The 25,242-nt window shown below is 41.9% G+C and overlaps 1 non-coding gene and 1 pseudogene across 1 annotated transcript; one reads left to right on the top strand and one right to left on the bottom strand.

The window, feature by feature from the left end:
* Positions 1-14,961, bottom strand: part of LOC148777473 (large ribosomal subunit protein uL18 pseudogene) — a 70,578-nt pseudogene extending 55,617 nt beyond the window's left edge.
* A 595-nt stretch (positions 14,962-15,556) lies between these two features.
* On the top strand, positions 15,557-15,628 carry TRNAW-CCA (transfer RNA tryptophan (anticodon CCA)). Its single transcript has one exon. It is a non-coding gene; the product is annotated as a tRNA-Trp (tRNA).
* Positions 15,629-25,242: the final 9,614 nt, after the last annotated feature.

Genomic DNA, 25,242 nt, shown 5'->3' with positions numbered 1-25,242 from the left:
TCTTCATAGAAGTTAAATAAGCAGGGTGACAATATACAACCTTGATGCACTCCTTTTCCTATTTGGAACCAGTCTGTTGTTCCATGTCCAGTTCTAACTGTTGCTTCCTGACCTGCATACAGGTTTCTCAAGAGGCAGGTCAGGTGGTCTGGTATTCCCATCTCTTTCAGAATGTTCCACAGTTTATTGTGATCCACACAGTCAAAAGCTTTGGCATAGTCAACGAAGCAGAAATAGAGGTTTTTCTGGAACTCTCTTGCTTTCTCCATGATCCAGCGGATGTTGGCAATTTGATCTCTGGTTCCTCTGCCTTTTCTAAAACCTGCTTGAATATCTGGAAGTTCATGGTTCATGTATTGCTGAAGCCTGGCTTGGAGAATTTTGACCTTAGTAGACCAAGAACCTCAGAGACCAGGAGGGCCCTACAGCTGTGTCTTGGGAACTGCTGAGGTTTCATTTATTCAGCTTTGTGCTGGGTGGTGGTATGAAAAACTCAGTCTCTGTACACCAGTGCAGAATCGAATGTCAGAGACAGAATTTTGGGTGAAGTAGAAAAGAATAGCTTTATTGTTTTGCCAGGCAAAGGGGGATACAGTTGGCTCCTGCCCTGGAAACTGTGGTAGGTTTGGTTGAGGAGTTTTATACTAATATTCAGGGCAGAGCTGCTAATAGGGATCAGGGTGCGTGCAGGGCCTGCACTGCTTTATCCAGCCTCAGGTGGTCTCCTAATGAGCTTCTCTGGTTCCTTTAATCTGGCCTCAGGTAGTCTCATGATGAGCTTCTTAAGGTTATCAAGCTGTGACCTTCTCTGGAATGAAGTTTGGAGTTTCCATTTGTTGTGGGTTTTAGTTCAGCAAAAGAGCTCAAAGATACTGTGTATATCTCTTGAGGTGGAACCAGAACACTGCCCCAAGTCTGCACTGTTGTTTCTTGGCTGGCTGCTCCTCCCAAATCTCTGCATCCCCTCCCTTCCCTGATTAGCAACTGGTTGAAAGGTTTCCATGCCCAGGAACCCCACAGAGTCCTGCTCGGTTTCAGTGGGCCCTGCACCTAGCATTGTTAACGAGGATTTCCAGAAGGTGCAAAGGCGATATGCTTCTGGGCCAATCAAAGTGCACTTCTGCTTCAGATTCATTGAAGTGCATTTTAATAGAATCTAAAGTCAAGGTAGAGGAAACCAGGTTCTTTTGTATTTCAACCTCATAACCATTTTGTGAGGTAGATACTGTTATCTTTTTATAGATGAGACTTGAAATGTTAAGTGACTTATCCAAGGTCACAGTCGATAAGCTGTGGAATAGAGATTCAATCTGATTTAAAAAAAAAAATCTGTATGTCGTGTTATGATTTTAAAATAAACTTTTAATTTTAGCATAATTTTAGATTTACAGAAAGACTGTGAAGGTAATACAGAGTTCCCATATGCCCCACATCCAACTTCTCCTATAATTAATATCATCCATTAGTATGAGACAAGTGTCACTATTAACAAACCAGTAATGGTACATTGTTAAGAACTAAATAAAGTCTATGGTTCATCCAGATTTCCTCAGTTTTTCCCTGATGACTTTTCACCTGTTTCAGGGTCCCATCCAGGATACCACAGTACTTTTAATTTTGTTGTTCACTCAGTCATGTCGACTCTTTGCGACCTCATGGACTGTAGCGTGCCAAGCTTCTCTGTCCTTCACCACCTCCCAGAGCTTGCTCAAACCCATGTCCGTTGAGTTGGTGATGCTATCCAACCATCTCATCCTCTGTCGTCCCGTTCTCCTCCTGCCTGCAATCTTAATAGGTCTACTTAAGATTGTCTTGATTGTGGCAGTTTGTCAGACTTTATCACTTATATGTGGAATCCAAAAAGTTAAACAAATGAATAAATATAACAAAACAGAAGCAGACTCACAGATACAGAGAACAGACTAGTAGTTGCTGATGGGGTGGGGAGAGACAAGACAAGGGTAGGGAGACAAGGGGTACGAACTATTATGTATAAAATAAACTACGAGGATATGTTGCACAGCACAGGGAATATAACCAATATTTTGTAACTTTAAATGGAGTATAATCTGTAAAAATTTTGAGTCACTATGTTATATACCTGAAACTAATATTGTAACTCAATTATATATTAATTAAAGAATTGAAAACATGAATGACTGTTAAAAATATGGAATAAATATATGTCAAAGATTTTATTTAACTTATTCATTAGTGAGGGAGCCAGTAAGATCGTAAAACTGGTTTTAAAGAGTAATTTCCCTGGTGGTACAGTGGCTAAGACTCTGTGTTCTCAATGCAGGGGGCCCGGGTCAGGGAACTTGATTTCATGTGCTGCAACAAAGAGCTCACACGCTGAAATGAAAAATCTCGAATGCTGCAACTAAGCACCGATGAAGACAAATAAACGAATATTGAAAAAAAAAAAAGAGTATTTGAGGAACAAGATAATTGTAGACAATTTTAAAAAGGAACATCAAAATAAGATCACTGGATTAGATACAAAACTGATTTAATGCCCTATAGGGCAGCAAAAACTATAACCTTTGTGGTTATCATATCTACCAGTCAGAAATCATTTGCATCTCTGCTAGCCACAAATCTACAAGTCAACTGCAATGTTGCCAAGTCTGAGCCTTAATTAATAGTAAATAGCAAAGTCATAGAATGATGCTTTCTCATGAGAAATTAAATAATTGTTGGATGGGTCTGTTAAACAGTATTTGGTATGACATTGAAAGGACAGGTGCACTTAAACTTACTTATTAACTTACGCTTGGTTAATTTTTCTTAACAATTATCCAGTGTCATCTTCTGTGGAACTGCAGGAAACTGCAGAAAAGTATCTTTGCCAGCCTAGGTAGGCCTAGTGGCCTTCCCACAGAATCCACTCTGGTTTCGTGTAGGAAACAGAAGGTCCTTCCTGGTGGAGAATTAGCCTCCAGTCTAGGGAGACAGAAGATTGCAAACAGAGGCCAGAAACAGCCCTGGGGGCTTAACACTTATTTTCTTCTCACAGCACCATTTCCTGGCACTGCTGGCCACAAAATATTAAACCTGATCAATTCATAGCAACACCCCTTTCTTGATTATGGGGGGACAATGAGGCTTGGCAAAATGGACAGAAGTGCATTTCAGTCCAGATAGTAAAACACCCTACACAGCTTCTGAATTTTAACACCACATAATAATACTAATTTTTCATTAATGTCTTTTAGATTGAGAGCTGAGGGCAGGACTTTACATTCTTCACAGCCTCTGGCTTTGGGCCTGGATTAGTGCAGGTGCTCTGTAAAAGGCAGCTGTGTGAAGAAGATGCTACAATTTGGGGGTTTTGTAAAAAAAATGGGATTACATAGGACAAAGTGTTTTGAGACGCCTACACCAAACACTTGCTATTTATGAGGCCTTGCTGTGAGGGGGTGTCTTCAGGACACAGTATTCCCAAAGAAGTACTTTCCAAAAACACAAAAATGCCATTCTTTTTTTAATGCAACCCAGATGGCAATACCAAATAATAATAATTATGATTATTTTTTTAAAGATCCTAGGCCTAACTTTAGATTATAAATTGGCTCGTTATCAGGAAAAGATACTTATTGAAACACAGCCATGATCAATGGCTCCACATAAGCCTGTTGCAAAAATCAGGCATTTATTTGTACATGTGGGATTTGGTACATAGCTTCTCAACAGAGATAATTTTGTTCCAGGATAAGCACCAGGGACAGGAAATTGGACAGGGGTCCTGGTCTGATCATCTGGAAAATAGGGCTAACTGGGATGCCTCCCTTGGAGGTTTGCTTTACTAAGGTTTGGTTGGGAGCTCAGAAAGCATTGAATCAAAGACTCTTCAGCACTGTGCCCAGCCTTATTATTTAAATATAAAACCTCTGTTTTTCAAGCCTCTTTGTTTTTCTGTGACATTAAGGCTTTCCTAGGAACTTGTCTGTATTCAACTCACAGAAGCATTTTAAATATTATTTAGCATATACTTAAATATTATTTAGCATATTATTTAGAATATAGTGCCTTTGTCCAACACTTCTTTCCCTGAGACTCAACTCATTCTAGTAGGTTTGTTTTGTCTGTCGCTACAGCTGTTAGTACCTCTTTCTTGGTCCTTTAATTGTTCTCCTCAACCATGGGTCAGCAGGTGGACTTGATGGTCAGAGCTCTCATGGAGAAAACAAATTTTCTCTGTGTTCCAGCCTTATGTGATGTGTGCATTCTTGGCTCAGAGGGGCTCAATGTTGGGCTGCACTCAAGGTGAGAGCTAGGTTTTCATTAGAAGGAGAAAAGCACTACCTCAGGCTCCCACTTCTGAAGCATGGTGGAGTGGCAGAAGGTAGGGATGCTGTTGCGATCTGGGGCAGGGGACAATCCTAGAGTCTGCCAACAATAATAAGAGCTAACTGTCAAAAGCTATTGTATTTAGAAAATGGTTAATTGTTATTATTAGTACATTGGCTCCATTCTGCATTAATTTGTCTCCAGGAACATAACCAGCACAAGAATTCAGGGCTTCTTACGGTCCACCAGGGGATTTCGGGTCAGTCTCAGTAAAAGATGCCTTTTGGGGAGATGTCTCTTGGACATTAGAGAAGGAAATGGCAGCCCACTCCAGTATTCTTGCCTGGAGAATCTCATGGACGGAGGAGCCTGGTGGGCTACAGTCCACGGGGTCACAAAGAGTCGGACACGACTGAGTGACTTCACTTCACTTCACTCTTGGACATGACAAGCACTTGGACAATGAGTCTCTTCTCTGGTCCTCTTCAGGGTCAGTCTCCATACTGATTGCCTGCTCCATCCTTGACTATCAATATCCGTTGTAGCCTAATTTTATTGCTGAGTCAGACAATCTGTTTTAATTGCCCATTTCCACCTCCAACTGTGCCTCTGTCTCGAAGGAGGGAAAAATCTCTCTCTTAGGGCTTGGTGCCTGCTCATTCCCCTGGATCAGATGTCCAGGATGGCAATACAGGCCACCCAGAGCAGCTGTCCTCAGCCTTTTTTGGGCACCAGTGACCAATTTCGTGGAAGACGATTTTCCCACCGACCTGGGGTTGGGCCGATGGTTTTGGAATGATTTACATGCGTTACATTTATTGTGTGCACTTTATTTCTCATCTAATGCTGCCGATGATCTGACAGGAGTTTCAGGACTCCTGACCTAGAGGATCTCTTACAACTCCTGAGCCCCCAGGTTCTCCATTTTCCTGGGCTGTCCTGGGGAAGGTGAAGGATTTGTTCATATGCTGAGCCTCTCCCACTAGCTTCCTGCCCACCTTCAGTGTGTTCTCTTCTAGATGCTGGCCAGTGCTATGTCCAGGTCCCTTTTTTTTTGTCCCTCCAGATTCATTCTTCCTTATGTTCCTCCCTGTCTTGCGAGGTGGGCCTGTTTGGACCCCGTCAAATGGTTCCTTTGCTTCCTGGCTTCCAGCGGGTCCAGCGGTGATGACTGTGTGGGAGACCTGGGCAGGTCAGGGTGTTTATTCCCCTGGTGCTGTCCTTGTGAGATTCCTCAGGTTCTCTCTGATGGACGGTCAGAGCACCTCCCAAGGGGGCCCTCTCCTCACAGTTATGAGTTCTGCTAAGCACTCCCTCCCTCAACCCTAGGTATGGATAGATTAAATTACTGGCCCTAATTCTTTGTCCTTCCTGGTAGCCACACTTTTTGCTGGGATGTGACTTTGCAGCTACTCTCATAAAGGGGTGGGGGGCGGGGTGTATACCTCTTGTTGCCCTTGGGCTTGGGTCTGTGACTCACTCTGGTCAATGGAATGTGAATGAAACCCATTGTTTACAGCAGTTTCAAGCCCAGGCCTTTAGAAGCATCATGTGTTTCTGTGTGCCTTTTTGTGCTTCTGCCAGCTCCGTGAGAAGAGCTTCTCCTGGGCACTGCTGCTTTCCTCAGTCTGGGCCCTAGAATGAACCTGTGTGGAGCAGCCCAGACCTTTATCTGCAGAGGAGGCAAGCCCAGCTGGACACCAGCTTAAGGCAGAGCTCCCAGCTGAGCCAGCTGACCTCCAGTAAACACACAGCTTGGGAGAAGCACATGCTTATTGCTGCATTCCACCGAGATTGTGTGATAAAGGGTAGCAACACCCTACTGCTCCTAGCACCAGGGTTCTGCTCTTACACCACAAATATTTCCTTTATTAAGCCCTTGGGGAGCCACCCTAATTTGAGTGTCATCTCTTCCCTGTAGTGACACCAAGTGAATGGCATAGGCACCAGCCCAGCTCTTCCCTAACATTATATCACGCTGCCAGCAAAGCTCAAAATGTGACATTGGATACCAGCTGCCCTTCTTCTGTTTCCCATTTGCGACTCAATATTCAACTGAAAGCCTGTTCTTAGAAGCTAATAATGACATTTCATTCTTTTTATGTATTATTACAACTTTCAATTTTTTATTTGGAAAAATTTTTGGAACATACAGACAAGTAGAGATATTATCAAGAACCTCCAGGTACTCATGACCCACTTTTAACAATGATTGACATTTTGTCAATCTTATTTAATCTCTTTCTCTCCTGTTTATTTTCTAAACCTAATGACCTTTCAAGAGGGAATCATAGCTCTAATCTTCTTTTCTTTTAAAAATTAATCTTCATTGGAGTACAGTTGCTCTACAATGTTGTGTCAGTTTCTACTGTACAGCAAAGTGAATCAGTTACACACAGACGTAGATCCACTCTTTTTCGGACTGTCTTCCCATTTAGGTCACCATAGAACACTGAGTAGAGTTCTCTGAGCTCTACAGGAGGTTCTCCTTAGTTATCTGTTTGATGCATAGCATCCCACCCACACCGCCCCCCCTCCACCTCCTTAGCTCTAATCTTCTATGATTTCTGTGCAGCAGTTGCCACTATGGCTCACCCTTCTTGTCTCTGCCCTTTCTATCCATCTCCTGAGTTTCCTTTAATCTTTTGTGTCTGTTCTCCATTTCCTGTTTTTGATTTCTGACTTGACTCTCAAATGTTGGGATTCCCAAGGGACTTGTCCTATCCCTCACCTATTTTCCCCTCTCTGTGCTCTCTTCCTGCGGGAGGGTCTCCTGCACACTCATGGCTTAATCTGTGAGCCTGTTCTGTGTTTCTGGGCTCTACTTTCTGTCTGTCCACTAAGTGTCTTCACTAGGATGTTGTATATACGTCACAAACCAAACTCAGCAACTTCTCAAAACTTCTTCTCCACGTCTTCTTCTGGGTTCCCCATCCCTGTTGGGGCCTTCTGTAGTGCCCTGCCACATAACTAGATGTGTTATTCCTTTCTTTGATGCAGAGCTGACCAGTGTGTTCCTCTAAGTGCTAGCGTCATTATTCTAAATTGCATCATGCTAACACCACCCCAACTTGGAAATCTTCTATGGCTCTGTTCAGAATAGATTGTAAACATTTTGGGGTGATATTGAAGCCTCTCCACCGGTCTCCTCCTAATCTCAGCTTCCATACCCCGTCCTCCAAACATATGGCCCTGCTTGTTTCCCCATAATGCACTACATACTTTCATGTGGCCTGGGCTCATCACTCTTATTTTTTAAGATTAAAAACAATGTGGCTCTGTTTCTCAAATGCTAATTTCAAAAAGTGACCCCCTTCCGTCATTCTTGAATCACCCTTGCTCTTCTGAGATTCTTGCTGACATTTGAATTTGCTGTTCCTGCCAAAGGAAACAGTCAACACAGTATTTTTTTTGGGCAGCCTCATTAGAGCTTCTCTTTTCAAAAGGGACTGATTTACCATGCCAATGAGATATTGTCTCCATAGAAATACTGGCCATGTAAAGTTTCTGACTCTCTGTAGGACTTTGATTCCTGCCCTCCAAGGCAGGAATGGTGTGCTACTCATCTCTTTAAGTATCCCCAGTGCCTAGCATACAGGAAATGGTAAGTATTTGTTTGAATTGCTGCTAAGTTAGCATTGGGATGAGAAAGTAAGATCTGGAGAGGGCACACATGTTGACAGCCAATTGCAGAGAAAGCTGCCAAACACATAATCTATGAGCTGAGAGGCTAGGGTCATGCCATTCCCTGCAGTGAGGGCCTCTAAGCCTGTCAGATGTCAGTTGCGTTTGCAAAGCTAGGGGTTCAGGTGGAAGGTTGGATTTTTCTTCATTAAACTTGTCATTCCCCAAGGTGGGGCTCTGACAGGTACCCAGTGAGATGTCAAGCTGAGACAGCTGTTGCCAAACCTGGCAGAGGCATTTCAGACAGCTGCCTCAGACTTCATGGGCAACATCCTTTTCTTCTTAAAGGACATCAAAACGCTTAACAAATAAATAGGGTTGCAAAGAGTCGGACACAACTGAAGTGACTTAGCAGACACACATGCATGATGGAGACAGAATTGTATCTGAGTCAGATCACGTGGATTTGAGTCTTGACTCTGATTGTTAGCTCTGTAACTAAGAAATTATATCACCCCTCTGAGCCTCATTCTCCTTACTCATAACACTGGTTGCTGTGAAGACTGAATGAGATAATGTGTATGCACATGTTTTATAAGTTGTTGGTCACTGTTCAAATATGAGGTAAAATTAGAATTAAAATTATGTTTAGTCTTCATGTCACACACGCACAATAAATATAGAATGGTTAAATTGATACATATCTGCTCACTGTGTATTATATGTCCAGCTCACTGCTTGGAACTGTGATAAACACAGAAGTTTATAAGTCAGTTTTCTGACTTTAAGAAATTTATAATCTAGTTGGGAGAAGAGACCAGTTTATTTCTCCCCTCGTTTCTACACAGCGGAAGGCATTTCTGTTCTACAACTGAGGGAGACCATTTCTATTTCTTTTCTCTTTCTTCCTAAGAGAGGGAGAGTAACTACAATGTTGGTAAACTTGGGCAAAGGTATTAAGTATTGTGGCTCAGCATTTTTTTTCCCTTCTCCCTTCTGAACTAGAAGATTATTGGGAATTCATACTGTCTTTACTCTTTGCCACAGTGTTCTGTTTCAGGTGGTACAGGCTGGGTGAGAGCAGGGCTTGTCCAGATTTCTTTCTGATTGGATGGGTAGGTTAAGTTCTGGGGGAGAGTGTTAGAAAGTACATTGTACCTTGGCATGTAATACCAGTTCTTAGCCTTGATTCCATCCTAAAATGTGTTTCTTTATTTAAAACTTTGACATTTAAATCTCCTCCCAATTGTGGGGAAGCACCAGCCACTCACACTTAGGGTTTGAACCTATCCCAAGATCTAACTACCTCTCCAGGTTTAGATGATTTATTTATTTATTATTTTGGGTTGTGATGAGTCTTGTTGGTGTGCATGAGCTTTCTCTGGTTGCAGACAGCAGGGGCTACTCTCTAGCTGTGGTGTGTGTGCTTCTCATTGCAGTGGCTTTTCTTATTGTGAGCACGGACTCTAGGACACGTAGGCTCAGTAGTTGTGGCACACTGGCTTAGTTGCTCCATGGCATGTGAAATCTTCTCAGACCAAGGACTGAACCCATGTCCCCTGTACTGGTAGGCTGATTCCTACCCACTGTACCACCAGGGAAGTTCCTAGATTTTTTAAAGTAGCCCAATGCCTTAGGAATTCTGGATGTCTTCCCAGGTGGGCTTGCCGCTCCAAGTCCTACAGAACAGTTCAGAATGTCCTCCAAATATGATTCTCTTCTGCATGACTCATCAGTGTGAGCTGATAGGGTGCTTCTCTCTCTTGGGCTCCAAACACTGTTAGGTGTGGTTTTCTTTCTGTTTACCCAACTTGGGGGTTATTGAGAGTCTTAGATCTGTCACTTAATGTTTTTCGCCAAATTTGGGAAGCTTGTGGTCATCATCTTTCAGTATTTTTTTCTGTCCTGTACCAGTATCAGTCATGGTTCCAGCAGAGAAATAGTAGGATATATAGTAAGATATGTGTCCAATAGGATATGAGTGTGTAAAACATTTCTATTGCAAGGAATATCGCCTTTCATGACTGTGGGGGCTAATGAGTCAAGTGTGAGACTTAGAGGACAGGCTGTCAGGAAGGGCAGACTGAGGCTCCTGGGGCAGGAACTGATGCTGAAGTCCACGGAGGAAATACGTATGTTCCCCGCCCTGCCCACCCAGGGAATCCTCAGCTCTGTTCTTAAAACTTTTTAACTGATTGGCTAAGACTCACCAAGATTACTCAGGAAAATGTCCTTCGTGTCAAGTCAACTGGTTATAGATGGTAGTAGTAGTGATGGTAGTGAAGTCGCTTGGTTGTGTCTGACTCTTTGCGACCCCACGAACTGTAGCCTACCAGGTTCCCCCATCCATGGGATTTTCCAGGCAAGAGTACCAGAGTGGGTTGCCGTTTCCTTCTACAGGGGATCTTCCCGACCCAGGGATTGAACCTGGGTCTCCTGCATTGTAGACAGACGCTTTATTGTCTGAGCCACCAGGGAAGTCCAATTATAGATGGTAATCACATCTGAAAAAAAAAAGAAAACTTCACAGCAATGTTAGATTAGTGTCTCACTGAATATAGTGTTTCATTTCATGGGTATAGTTTTTAATAGTTCAATATTATTAATATTAATACCAAATTTCTTTAAAATATTTAAAAGCATCATAAGGAGATCCGACCAGTCGATCTTAAAGGAAATCAGTCCTGAATATTCATTGGAAGGACTGATGCTGAAACTCCAATACTTTGGCTACCTGATCCGAAGAACTGACTCATTTGAAAAGACCCTGATGCTGGGAAAGACTGAAGGCTGGAGGAGAAGGGGATGACAGAGGATAAGATGGTTGGATGGCATCACTGACTTGATGGACAGGAGTTTGAGTAAGCTCTGGGAGTTAGTGATGGACAGGGAAGCCTGGTATGCTGCAGTCCATGGGGATGCAAAGGGTCAGACACTACTGAGAAACTGAACTGAACTGAATATACACAATTCCAAATATAAATACAGTTTAAAGAATGACAAGGAAATAAACACAGTCACTACCTGGTTTGAAATAGAAGATTAGTCATTTGAAGCACTGTGAGTCTTTTTTTTTTTCAGATGCATCCCTTCCCTAGCATATGGAAAGTTTAAAATATGCAGAACAATACTATATGTTTTTATGTAAAAGTATAAAAACATACGTATAATGATAAATACCAACTGAAGATAGCAGTTATCTCCGGAAGGAAAGAGAATGGGATTGGATAGGGATATGAGCGTTTCTAACCTATCTGTAATGTTTCATTTTTAAAAAATGATGTCAAGCAAATGGGGCATAATGGAAAGATCTAGCTGTGTTTGCTAAATTATTCTCAGAGAGCATAAAGGCAAAATAGCACAAGGGGTTGACTGCACAATTTCTGGAACCAAATAGGTTTAGATTAATTTGTGCCTGCTTAAGTTACTAACTGCAGAAGTTGTACAAATGACTTAGCCTCCTTGCAACTCAGTTTTTCTTATCAATAAAATGGAGATTATAATAATACTTATATTTACTTTATAGTGTTGTTGTGAGCATGACATTAACTAGTTTATGAAAAACATTGAAACAGTGTTTGGCACATAATGAGCAGGCAATAAATGTTAATTAGCAGCAGTAGGAAGTTTTACAAGTTTCATAAACTTCTCTTAAGAAACTGCAAACACACACACACATACACACACAGACCCAAATTCCTAAGCTACAGAATCATGGTCATTTATTTGAAACTCTTGGGGTAGATGTTTCATATTTCAGAACTTTTTGTTATTTATTATGTCACATCACTAGTGGGGTCTGGGACAACATGTCCTAATCAAACACATTATTATTTCTGCAATAAAATTATGAATATTCATTAAATAAGATACATAAAGACTGAAAAGCTTCATGTTGGTTCAGGTCAGTTTTTACTACCAAAGGATTTTGCTGCCAACTGTCCAAAAACTTTCAGTTTTCAGAGTGTTTTGGAATCTAGACATACCTGCATTTAAAAGGATCATGGACCTTTACTGTACTTCATCCACCTTATGAGTACCAGTTTGTTGTTAAAAAGAATGAGGCAGCTGGACATTTGAAATGATGAGTTAAGGCATATGTTAAGTAATAATACCATATGTGTTAGAGTATTTGGCAATTGGCTAAATAATACATATTATATAATTCCTGTTATATTAATAGAAAGAGACTTCCACATTTTATTTTTACATATATAGCATAAATGCATTGAAAGGAGACAAAGTCAGGTCAGCTGCTTGCCTCTGAAAAGCCACTATTTGAGAGGCAAGATTATTTGAAAGAAAAGTTTGCTTTATTTTGGAGGCCAGCAACCAGGGGAGAGGGTGAACTCAGGTCCAAAGGCTGACTCCCCACTGACACTAAGCAGGCCAGAGCTTTTAAAGGGGAGTTTCAGGGGCACAGAGGTGGAGGGACGGGCTGCGTGCAGAATATCACAGTCAGTTCTGACAATCACCTTGAAATTAGTCATGCGGTGGTCTGATCAGCATCATCTTGATTATTTTAAGTATAGCTAATCTTCAGTTCCAAGGTCAGTTTGTTCTCATTTCTTTGAGATCAGTTCTCAGAGCTGTGCAAGATGGAGCAACTTATGTCATGGCTATAGTCTGGTCATCATGCATTAGGTTGGCCAAAATGTTCATTTGGATTTTCCCATAACACCTTATGAGGAAACCCAAACAAATTTTTGGCCTACTTAATTTCCACCTGGTGGCAGTTTTGGTATCTACAAAGCAGCTCAAAGGACATGGGTTAGAATATTATCTATAGCCGTTGAGAAGGAATAAAAGGTCCTTGACTTTGCTTAGTGACTGAACTATTATTATTTTGTCCCATTTGATTTCTTTCCCTTTGTTTCTGCATTTTATCATTTCTTGGATTAAATTTATTCTTTGACTAAAGTTTTTCTACAGACAAAAGGCAAGTGGAGGACATGGGGGTTGGGCGGAGGGGAAGGACCATAGTGTCCTGGTCAGTTTCACTGCCAAACTTGTCACCTCTGGAGAGGGAGGTGGAGGAGGTGAGAGGGCAGCTACCACATTTCCCTCTGCACATGTCTGAATTTTTTTGAGTTGTGAAAAGGTACTAACTTACATTTGAGTAGTAAAAATGGGGGGGGGGAGGGAAACTGTGGAAAAGTAAACTGAAGCAGTATTGTGGACAACTTGAGAAGTTTTTATTTAAATAAATTAATGTAAAAAGCAGTGGCTGTTTTGGAGCAGATTAGTAACAGCAGGCTCAGCAGAGAAGTAAGTTGTAACTATAAGGTTAGGATTTACGTATGGAAAAGAGAAATACCCAGGATCAGTCTGTGAAACTTTTCCGCTTGGGTTCCAACACCAGGCTCAGAATAATAATACTCTGGATTACTGCCCCCAATGTTTGTAATTCACGAAGAACCCAAGGGGTGATCTGTGATAACAACAGAAATGAGTCTAAAAAGCTTCTTAGCCTCTACCAGAGACCTATAATGCTTCTGTGTGACAGAAAGTGAGGGAAGAGAGAATTTCATTAAATAGTTGGCCAGCAAGGTCATGTGGTGCTTCCACTTTTGCTTCTAAGCAACAAATTCTCCAAAGAGCAGCCAGAGCAATCTTTGAAAATTCACAAACTTTGCTGTGGTGCAGCTTCAGTGGTTTTCCTAGGATCTTTCAAAGTAGAGCTGGTGAGGAAGTGTCCTAAGTTCCTTTCTGGTTGTAAGCCTACAGCTTCCTAGGGTCATATTTCCCTTCAATCCCCTTGCTTGGAGAAGTCAGCTTGAGATATTCTGATAAAGGAGAGTACCAGGGATGAAAGACAGAGAGAAGGAAGACTAACAGTATTTAAGCCCTGAAATCAATCTCACTTTGAAGCCTGGTACGCCATAGCTCTTTTTGAATTTGGTTATGTTTTTGCCCATGCTAGTTTGAATTGGATTTCTCTCTCTTGAAGCCCAAAAGATCCTGAGTAATACCCTCCCCTTCAGTGTTGGGTTTCCTAGAGCATCTAACTGGGGCTCAATGTTTATTTTACTTTTTTTTTTGCTTGTTCAGCAAGTTTATTATTGTCTTTATCTGAAAAATCTTGATAGAAGATTGTGGTCTGGTTTATTAACTCTTGGCAGTCCATTTGAGCACTAAGGAAGCTTGCCTTCTTCTGAGCTACCTGATCTTTCTTCTGGGCACGCGACATTTTGGGCTGATTCCACCTCTTCTTTTTAACTTCTTTCTCAGTCTTCTTCTCATACACTGGATTCTCTTGTATTGCAGCATGAGCTTTTTCATACATCTCTTCCATCATGTACAGAGTTATGTTGTTCTTTATGAATGGAGAGAACTGTTTCTTGTAAGCATCCTCATCTTCTTCCATCAGATGACACATGTAATCTGCAGCATTCTGCCCCATGATGTGCTTTCGGTGTACCTCAGCACTGAATTCTTTGCTTTCTGAATCATAACTGGGGAACCGTTTGGTACTGTGAGGGATAGACAAAGCTTCATTGACAGCTCCCTTCAGGGCCCCAGAAACTATTTTCAGTAGTAGTCCTGGCAAGTCCTGCATCGAAGTTACAGGTGAAGGCACCGGGTTGACCCTCAACGCTTTCCACATTGTATTCATCTCCAGACACCTTGACTTGGCCTTCGTAAATTTTGTCCATACCAAACCTGTTCAGAAGCCTTCAGGCCAGTACAGCATGCCACAGCATAATTTGTCAGGCCAACCTTCACACCACACTTTGGGAGTTCGTGAGCATAAGCTGCAAAAACGATCACGTCTCCTTCTATACGGGCGTAAGCAGTCTGACAACGGATATCTCTGTTCATTACGCGAACGATCATTCTGTGTTTGGGTGTGCTATACTTATTTTTATCTTGGATTACCAGTTGTTTCCAAGCATAGTAGTCAGTTTTGCCCTCTTGCTGTCTTCTGAACTTCACTTGGTATCTCTTGAAGTAAGCCTTGTTCTTGACAACTTTAACAAACCCCATCCTGCAGAACAGAGCTCAGACATTGTGGCTTGCCACAGAGTTGCAGGACCAGTACGGCTCTGGCTGGGGGTGGGGTGCGAAGCTCAATTTGAATTGTTCTTCTGGTGAGGTTTATGAGGATTTATGGGATTAAAGTCTTTATGTCTGCCTTATACAAACACAGACTTCTACATAGTTGAAGGGGGAAGTAGTCAGAGGTGACTCAAAGAGTCATGACATTTATATCCTAAAATACATCTTGTCACTGTCGTAGTCATTAGGGCTGCTTGATTCATGGGGTCGTGGAGAGTCGGACACGACTGAGCGACTGAACTGAACTGAACTGAACCATTATTCCAGTTCCTCTCTGAGTCATCACCCCCCTTGACACTGGATGTAGCCATAAGATTTGCTTTGACAAATGCAATGCAAATGGGAGTGACATGGGACAGTTTTAGATGGAATCTTCAAGAGGTTGCATGAAGTTTACATGTTCCTTTCTCACTACTTTGGAGATGATGGAAGCACATGTTGAGATCAAACTTCTATCATCTGAGTGAGTGGTTATGGTGGGCTGAGACCTCCTGCCAGCCCACTTGTGATCACGTGAATGAGAAATAAATGTTTGTTAAGTCACTGAAATTTGGAGGTTGTTATTGCCATAAAAAGGGCTTCCCTGGTGGCTCAGAGGTTAAAGCGTCTGCCTCCAATGCGGGAGACCCAGGTTCGATCCCTGGGTAGGGAAGATCCCCTGGAGAAGGAAACGTTAACCCACTCCAGTATTCTTGCCTGGAGAATCCCATGGACAGAGAAGCCTGGTAGGCTACAGTCCATGGGGTCGCAAAGAGTCGGACGCGACTGAGCGACGTAACGGATTGCCATAAAACCTATCCTATCCTGACACAATCATTCCAAAAGTTGAGCAATATAATTCTGGAAGACTTCGACTTTGGACTTGAGAATCTATAATGAACATGATTATGGGGAGAGTGGAAGTAAAGATCTCAACTGATATCTAGAAGACATCACAGCTACCTGAGATTTTGTAGACCTTGTGTTACATGTTTGATAGAGTCTGCTAATGATTCCTCTCAAATCTATTTTAAAGCTCTAGATAAAGGTTTTATTTTGTTGTTTTTCCAAAATCTGTTATTGTTGGTGACCTCTGATCCTTATTAAATATTTTTCATTAACTCCTCAAGTACAATTCAATCTAGGTACACTCAAAACAGAAGCCATTTGATTTTTAGAAACCTTCTAGCCCGTAAAATTCCATTTTTATTCACGTGCTTTGCTGTATTTTTGTTCAGTTTTTGTGCTAGTCTCATTTTTAGGAAAATTCTTATTTGGGTCTCCAGGATAAAATTTTATATGCAGAGCAAGTGGGCTTTAGGGTTATCTACAACATTATTTGTTGGAGGTAATGTATACAAAGGATATTTCCAATGGATTTGAAGTGACTTATCCTTACCGAGTTTAAGGGGAAGATTTGCAATCATAACCTACAGTGCATTTATAGCTCTTACATCTTATGTATGTAAAATCACTGTATAAGGTCATGTATGATAATTAGATTTCTCTATTTTTTGCAGTTGTACTAATTCAAATTGAGATTCTTCTTTTTCCCCAAATTTCATATATAGATTTTGGTATTTATCTCATTTATCATTGCTTGCTATAGGAGAAGATATGAATACTTAAGTAATATCTTGATGCCAAGATATTGGAAGCACCTAGATCCACCTGGATACTTTTCAATACTTGGGAGCAGATGTTAACAATTGTCACAAGATACCAAGATCCCACAAGAAGGTGAAATAATCAGATGAGACCCTTGAAAAATAGTGTCTCCAGCCTGAAGTTGAAGTTCAAATTTGTAGATGATTCAATGTGTGTAGTGTGCATGTATATATACATCTTTAATTTAGAGATGGGTTTAATCAGTCACACTGTCAACCACATGATACTCAGGGCTATCACAAAGTTGACAAAACTCTGAGTCTAATTGCTTTTGGTCTCTTTAATCATCCAGGGAACCCAGGGAGGCCACAGCTAGGAAGAGGAAAGGAAACTGCAGAGCGGGTAGCCTACTGATCATTGTGCAGAATGATCTTGTGCAGAAATCTGGCAAGAATAACATTACTGACCTTCCATTGGTCTGTCATGCTAAGTACCATGAGTTTAATACAGACACTACATTATGGCTGATTCTACAAAATCAGCATGCTAATATCCCTAAAGAATTCAGAATTGATAGAAATAGCCTTACATCCTAATGAGTCTCAAACTGTAGATAAATATGGATGCCTGCCCTCCCAGAAGAGGAGGGGAAGTGTTCTTCTGGGTGCTGATGACATGACTTTAATGTCATGGCCATAAAAACGCCTCAGTAATTGATTCTGAATAATTAACCATTGTCAGTACTTTTGATGTAAAGTATTCAAAGTTAATGTTACTCTCATTAGTAGATATTTCCCCAAATTTATTTAAATAAATAACAAAACAAAAACAATAATTACAATAAAACTGGACCCATGTTCATATAAAAAGTTCAGTCATTTAATTTTCTTGGGGCTAGTTCATTCAGTCAAATCCACTGGGAAGTCACATGATTCAGGGATATATTATTGAGAGTTTTTAATAAGCCTTGGGGTGACTGTTAACATCTGCTTTGGATATTTTCTATTTCAAAACAATCTCAACCATGCTTTGTGGGACATAATTTTGTGTGGCAGGATCCAGGCCACTTCCTGAAGAAAAAATAATTTTGCTAGTAGATTCATTTCTGTGGGAAAGCGGTAACTTTTGAATCAGGTGGAAATCCTGCCTAGATACTTCCATTTTTTAAATAAGGCAAGGACATTACTACCTGTGCAAGTATGTTCTCACACAGTGGTGTGCTGGAGATGGTTCTCTCTGGTTTGTGAGACTGTACACATCTCTTCCCACATTCATGGTCGGTGTGTCAAGTCAGCAGCTTGAAATTGGTCAGAGCAAGAGTATTAACACCAGTGGTTCTATGAGTGATTTTGCCCCTTGGGGACACTTGGTAATCTCTAGACATTGTTGTCACAACTTGGGGATTGCTACTGACATCTAGTGGATAGAAGCCAGGGATGCTGTTCAATATCCCAAAGTGCTAAAGACAGCCCCCACCCACACCCCCTTTCGCAGCCAACAAAGTATTTGTGTGTTCAGTCGGTCAGTCATGTCTGACTCTTTGCACCTCCATGGACTGTAGCCCACCAGGCTCCTCTGTTTGCAGAATTTTCCAGACAAGAATACTGGTGCCTGTGCTAAGTCACTTCAGTTGTGTTTGATTCTTTGTGACCTTATGGTCTGTAGCCTGCCAGGTTCCGCTGTCCATGGGATTTTCCAGGCAAGAATACTGGAGTGGGTTGCTATTCCCTCCTCTAGGGGATCTTCCCGACCCAGGGATCGAACCTGAATCTTTTGTGTTTCCTGCATTGGCAGATGGATTCTTTACCATTGTGTCACCTGGGAATTATCTAGCACAAAATGTCAACAGTGAAGCTGAGGAACTGTGATTTATACCACGGAAATTGGAAAACTTTACAAGTGTGGGTTTTTGTTTTTTTTTTTTGAATGTCAGTTTATCAGCCACCAACCCCTCAAATTAATTATGCCCTCATTACTGTACAATTTCTAATTCCTATCAGAAGTTGGCAAGGAAAAGTGATATTCTTGGGAAGACTGAAAACTGTGTTCTCCCCAGGGTAATCATATAGAGCACAGGTTGGCAATTTTTTTTTCTGTAATTGGCAGACATTTTAGGCTTTGCAGACCATATGGTCTTTGTTGCAAATACTTACCTCCGCCATTATAGTGTAAAAGCATTTATCAGTTCAGTTTAGTTCAGTCGCTCAGTCGTGTCCGACTCTTTGCGACCCCATGAATCACAGCACGCCAGGCCTCCCTGTCCATCACCAACTCCGGGAGTTCACTCAAACTCATGTCCATCGAGTCGGTGATGCCATCCAGCCATCTCATTCTCTGTTGTCCCCTTCTCCTCCCGCCCCCAATCCCTCCGAGCATCCTTCCAGTGAGTCAACTCTTCGCATGAGGTGGCCAAAGTATTGGAGTTTCAGCTTTAGCATCAGATAGACATATGGAAATTGAATGAGGATGGCTGTGCTCTAATAAAACTATTTACAAGTCTGGTCACAAAGTTTTCTGACCTCTGACTTAGATTATTAGCTTAGCCCCACTTTAGAACTGCCTTCACTGAGGCTTTGGTTCTACACCTTCAGGTTTTACTATTAATAATTTATAAGACATAACCAAATTCTGTTTGCTGCAACATTTGGCACCAAAGGAAAAAAAAGACATTGAGAACATTTTCCATTCTTAAGGTCCCATAGGATAAATTTCTTAAAATGTTTGGCTTCCCATTGAGGAACTAATTATGCTTACCTTTTTACCTGATTTACTTTGTATAATAGGATGCTCAAAAGTATCTCAGTTTTCATGGGGGAAATCTAGATCAGTGCTCCAAAAATTTCATGTACATGCAAGTCATCTTGGAATTCTGTTGGAAGATTCTGATCCAGCATGTCTGGGGTAGGGCCTGAGATTCTGCATTTCTGAAAAGTTTCCAGGAGATATTGACACTGTTGGTCTTGGGACCACAACGTGAGCTGTAAAGTCCTGTAATATCATAGTATTTTGGTAACAAATTCTTCCCAGAAGATTCTTACCGTGGAATTTATGTCAACTACATTTCTCCTTTTGAGTTTTGGCTGCTTTAATTTATAATTTGAAATTTTATTTTTGGAAGTGGTGAGATGGGGCATATAAATAAATCTAATAGGAATAACTTTGGATGCACATTTTTGTTTTTACAAGTTTAGTCTGATACTACTCAGTTTTACAACGAATTCATACATAACAAACAACAAGGTTAATTTTATGTTATTTGTTCAGGACAGGGATTTTTTTTTTAAGTTTTCAAATTTGGGATCTTCAGTTTTGCAGCTGGGCAACATATTCCTCTCTGCTGTTGCTGCTGCTGCTAAGTCACTTCAGTCGTGTCTGACTCTGTGCGATCCCATAGACGGCAGCCCACCAGGCTCCCCTGTGCCTGGGATTCTCCAGGCAAGAACACTGGAGTGGGTTGCCATTTCCTTCTCCAATGTGTGAAAGTGAAAAGTGAAAGTGAAGTCGCTCAGTCATGTCCGACTCTTGGCGACCCCAAGGACTGCAGCCTACCAGCCTCCTCCGTCTATGGGATTTTCCAGGCAAGAGTACTGGAGTGGGTTGCCATTGCCTTCTCCATATTCCTGTCCACTTCACTTTAAACATGTGAAAGCTTGGAAAAGTCCCTCTCCAGCTTTTGCTGATCCTCTGGACCAAGAAGGTTCTTAAATGCTGATTACTTTGCCCACGAAAAGTTTCTGGACAGGATCAAGTTCCTTATTAAATGCTACTGCTATAACATCGACGGTCTTCCGCAAAAGGACCTGGACGGCCAAGCACACGGCAGGAGAACCTGAGGCCCTCCGAAGAACCGTTGAGATTCTGTTACCCGGTCAGAAACTCGACGGCCCCGAGCGCCAGCCAGAGCGGCCACATCGCGACGGCCTCCGCGCCCGGCTCCGGGCCACCAGCCCCGCAGCGCGGGCGCCTCTTCAGCGGGCGGAGCTCAGCCGACCCGGGGCTTCTCAGGGAGGGCGTGCGCAGTCGGGAACTGAGTGCCCCTTTAAAACACACGTTCCTCCAGTTCACATTCGGGAATGACTAGGAGTTTTCGTGTCAGCGTCTTCTATGGGCAGGAAGATTTGTAAGTGAAAGTTACGCCATTTCATGAGCAGATAGATAATAGACTGATATTTCCACTCCTCCTTCCTGGTGGTGGGACCTCAGGATGAAAATGGCCAGCTTCAGCGTGTCTTTTTCAGTCTTCTGCTGTTTCCCCTCGGAGCCTTTGGCACCTGGCCGGAGGTAGCAGAGGGACCCTGCTGAGTGACAGAGGTTGGGCCTTTGGGCTCCGCATGATGTCTGTCAGCCCCAGACTGAACAGCTTCCTTGGCTGTTGAGGTATTTGCAATGTCTCCTGGAATTCTGGGCGGAGCAGAGAGGACCACGGGGCACCAAAAGCGTGTGGGACCCCATGCTCTGGCCTCCAGGTGGTGGAGGGCCGCTCTGTTCACAGAGACTGGGTAAGCAAGTATGTTAAATCTCCTTTGTCACTAGGTGGCAGAATATAATTAAGATGTCTTTTTTTTTTTTTTTTCCTTTCTCATAGCGTTGAAAGGTGTTTCTAGTTCCTTCTTAATGACCTCTTTCATTACTTTGCAGTATTTGCTAATGCCAGTTAGGGCTGAGGAATGAAATAAAATTTCTTCTGCAAACATTTCCTGTACTTAGGAAGGAATTTAGTTTTTCATTTAATTGGTTTGTGTCTTAAAGGGAAGTATTCTTATAAAGTGCATTCCCTTCCTAAAGCCTATCATTTGGACAATCCAGGGTTCTTGTTTTACAAATAATTGTTGTTTTTTAAAAAATTTAATAGGAGAAGACTCTTGAGAGTCCCTTGGACTGCAAGGAGATCCAACCAGTCCATTCTAAAGGAGATCAATCCTGGGTGTTCATTGGAAGGACTGATGCTGAAGCTGAAACTCCAGTACTTTGGCCACCTCATGCGACGAGTTGACTCACTGGAAAAGACTCTGATGCTGGGAGGGCTTGGGGGCGGGAGGAGAAGGGGACAACAGAGAATGAGATGGCTGGATGGCATCACCGACTCTATGGACATGAGTTTGAGTGAACTCCGGGAGTTGGTGATGGACAGGGAGGCCTGGCGTGCTGTGATTCACGGGGTCGCAAAGAGTCGGACACGACTGAGTGACTGAACTGAACTGAACTGAATTTTATTTAAAGAATGATTTTATTTATTTATTTGATTTTGTGCTAGGGTCTTCATTGCTGCACGGGCTTTTCTTTGGTTTCAGAGCACCAGCTCTAGGCATGTGGGCTGTAATAGTTGCAGCAGGTGGACTCAGTAGTTGCGGCTCCCAGGCTCTAGAACACAGGCTCAATAGTTGTGGTTCAGAGGCTAAGTTGCTCCGTGGCATGTGAAATCTTCCTGGACCAGGAATGGAACCTGCGTCTCTTGCATTGGCAGGTGGAATCTTCACCACTGAGTCACCAGGGAAGCCCTTGTTATTTTTTTGAAACAAACTGCAGACATTGTTTCACATCACTTCCACCTATTCCAGTGCCTGTATCTAAAATAAGGACGAGTGGGAATTCTTTTTGTGGTCCAGTGGTTAGGACTTTGTACTTTCCTTGCCAGGACCCAGGTTCAGTCTCTGATCGGAGTACTAAGATCCTGCAAGCCAAGCGGCTTGGGGAAAAGAAAAATGTGCAGTTTTGATGATTAACACAATCAAGTAATTAAATATTCCTGTGGATCATAGTTTCAGGATATGCACAGTTATCCACAGAAGCCCAGTTTTGCAGGGGGTGGGAGTGGTCTGACTGCTGTCTGTGAAATTTGGGATTTATTCTACTGGGGAGAATACATCTTTGACTCAATTCCTGAATCTTCATTCAACCCTCAGATAAATGTATACAAAGAGGTTTTTTGGGTTTTGTTTTGTTTTTTCAGACTATATAATTGCTTTACACTGCTTTGTCAGTTTCTGCTGTACAGCAAAGTGAATCAGCCACACGTATACAGATGTCCTCTCTTTTTTGGATTTCCTTTCCATTTAGGTCACCACAGAGCACCGAGTTCCCTGTACTGTATGCAAAGAGTTTAAATGAACAGAAAGCAACAGACCAAATGTGTGGTCGGCATATACAAATTGAGAATCTTTCACATGTCCTCTGCTCTCTTTTCAGTCACCAGAGGGCCAGAGTCTTCGGCTGACTCTCTTGTGGCTGGAAGTACTCGCTTCTAGGCCTCAGTCTTGTGCTCCGTTCTCTGCTCTTCCAGGGTTGGTTTCACCCTTCATCTCTTTCTCAGTTAGAGGTTCACCTTCTTCATTTACCCTTGATTAGCACTGGCCCAAAGTACCCCTTTTACCCCTTTGCCTTAGTTGGGTTAGCTATACCTTTTCTGCAAGGGTTGCTGTATTTTCCTCTCTCCTCACTTCCTCTTCAGATTTCCATTTTTACATGAAGGCCCCCGTTGATTCTCCTTTCTAGAGTGCTAATACCACAAAACTGACTGGTCGGCCTGCCCTCTTTCTTCTCTTTTTCTGACTTTCAGTTCCCCATGAGCTGGATGTGTGCCACACATCAGGGACTGCACTGTGTACTGGGGCTACAAGAATGAAAGAGAGTCTTGCCTTAGATGATCTCAGAGCTTGGCAGGGTCTAGGTGACCAGGGTAATGGAGCATAGATAAGGGCAGTGCAACATGATATGTATCAGAAAAAATGTAGGCACAGGTGATACAGGAACATGGAAGAAGGGTGGGCTTACTGTGTTTGGAAGAGGGTCTGAAAAGGTTTGCTTAGGTGAGCATTTTCTGTTTTTGTATTTTAATTTTGGATCAGGTTATACATTTATATAGTTAAAATATATATGCATATATTTTAAAATAAATTGGTATGTAGATATATATATATCTCCCCTAACCCCTGTTTCTCTTCTGTCCAGCCCCATGCTATCCAATAACTATGGCTATTAGTTTCTTGTGTGTCCTTTCAGAATTTTGAATGCTGCTGCTGCTAATAAGTCACTTCAGTCGTGTCCGACTCTGTGCTACCCAATAGATGGCAGCCCACCAGGCTCCCCTGTCCCTGGGATTCTCCAGGCAAGAACACCGGCGTGGGTTGCCATTTCCTTCTCCAATGCATGAAAGTGAAAATTGAAAGTGAAGTCACTCAGTTGTGTCCGACCCTCAGCAACCCCATGGACTGCAGCCTACCAGGCTCTTCCATCCATGGGATTTTCCGTGCAAGAGTACTGGAGTGGGGTGCCATTGCCTTCTCCCAATTTTGAATGCATATACAAGCAAACACAGTTTTTTCTTTCTCCCTTTTTTTTTTTTTACACCAAAGGTAGAATATTATATTTACTAGTCTGAACTTTGACTTTTAAATTAATATTCTTGTTTAGTGGTTAATAAAGTGAATGCTGGAATCAGAATGCCAACATTCAAATCCCCATTGTATAATTTACTAGCTGTGTGAACTTGGCAAATTTCTTAATGTTTCATTGCTTTAGTTTATACGTCTATATATGAGGTTTTCAAAATCTGGCAAATTTATCATATACTAAACTTTATCATAAACTTTAAGCACATCCATATGCAACTTTATCATATACTATATCTCATATGGCCATTTTGTTTTGTTCTATTGGTCTATTCGTGTACCACTGACACAATGTTTTAACTTTTGAAGTTTTACATTATGTTTACTATTTAGTAGAGCTAGTCTCTACTTGACAATTGAAGGATGACTGGAATCCCCCAGGCAGAGATAATGACAGCAGCAATGATGACTAACAGTACAAACTCTTACCACTACCACCACCGTTTTTACTTTATGCCTATTGTGTGCAAGTAGGCACATTCTTAGTTTTACTCTGTTTTTTACTATACTTGTTTTCCCTTTGCTCTGAATTTTTTTACTTCTTTATTTTAAACTAATTTAGTTGATCATAGGTTACTTTTTAAAAACCACTTTCAGTCCTTTTGGAAACAAGGAGAGGCATAAGTAGAAAAAGATCCAGGAACTGTATTAGGTGCTTTGTATAAGTTCCTAATTCTCAAAACAACCCTACAAGGTAGATATTATTTTCCTCTTTTTACAGTTGAAGACACTGACACTTGGAGAGGTCAGGTAATTTTCTCAAGTTTATAAAGCAAATAAATGTAGATTCAGAATTCATACCAGGATTTGCTGGTGTTATAGTCTGTGGTTCTTGGTGCTTCTTAAACCATACTGGATGGGGTTCTTTATCAGGATCCTTAGAAGGATAGCAGAAAGAATAGCTGAGAAAGAAACTGGACCTATAATAGGGAACAATTTTATACATTTTCCTAATGACTAATATACATATATAATTACAGACTATGTAGTATTGCTGCTGCTGCTGCTGCTAAGTCACTTCAGTCGTGTCCGACTCTGTGTGACGCCATAGACGGAAGCCCACCAGGGTCCTCCGTCCCTGGGATTCTCCTACAGACTATGTAAAATGATCACTACCATGTGATTTTGGTGTTAATGCATTAATTCTCCAAACATATATAGAGTCTACCATGTCAGGCCCTGTACTAGGTGCTGGGGGTACAGTGGCAAGTGGGATCTGGTTTCTGGCCCTTACTGCTTCCTGTGGGAGTTAGCTGACAGGTCTTCCTGGTCTGGACCCTGGACATCTGTT

Source organism: Moschus berezovskii, chromosome 7, assembly GCF_049115385.1.
Source record: "Moschus berezovskii isolate FMDL1 chromosome 7, NW_MosBer_1.0, whole genome shotgun sequence".
NCBI classification, from domain to species: Eukaryota; Metazoa; Chordata; class Mammalia; order Artiodactyla; family Moschidae; genus Moschus; species Moschus berezovskii.
Note: the sequence above shows the minus strand (reverse complement) of the source record. Positions and strands in the feature narration are given on the sequence as shown.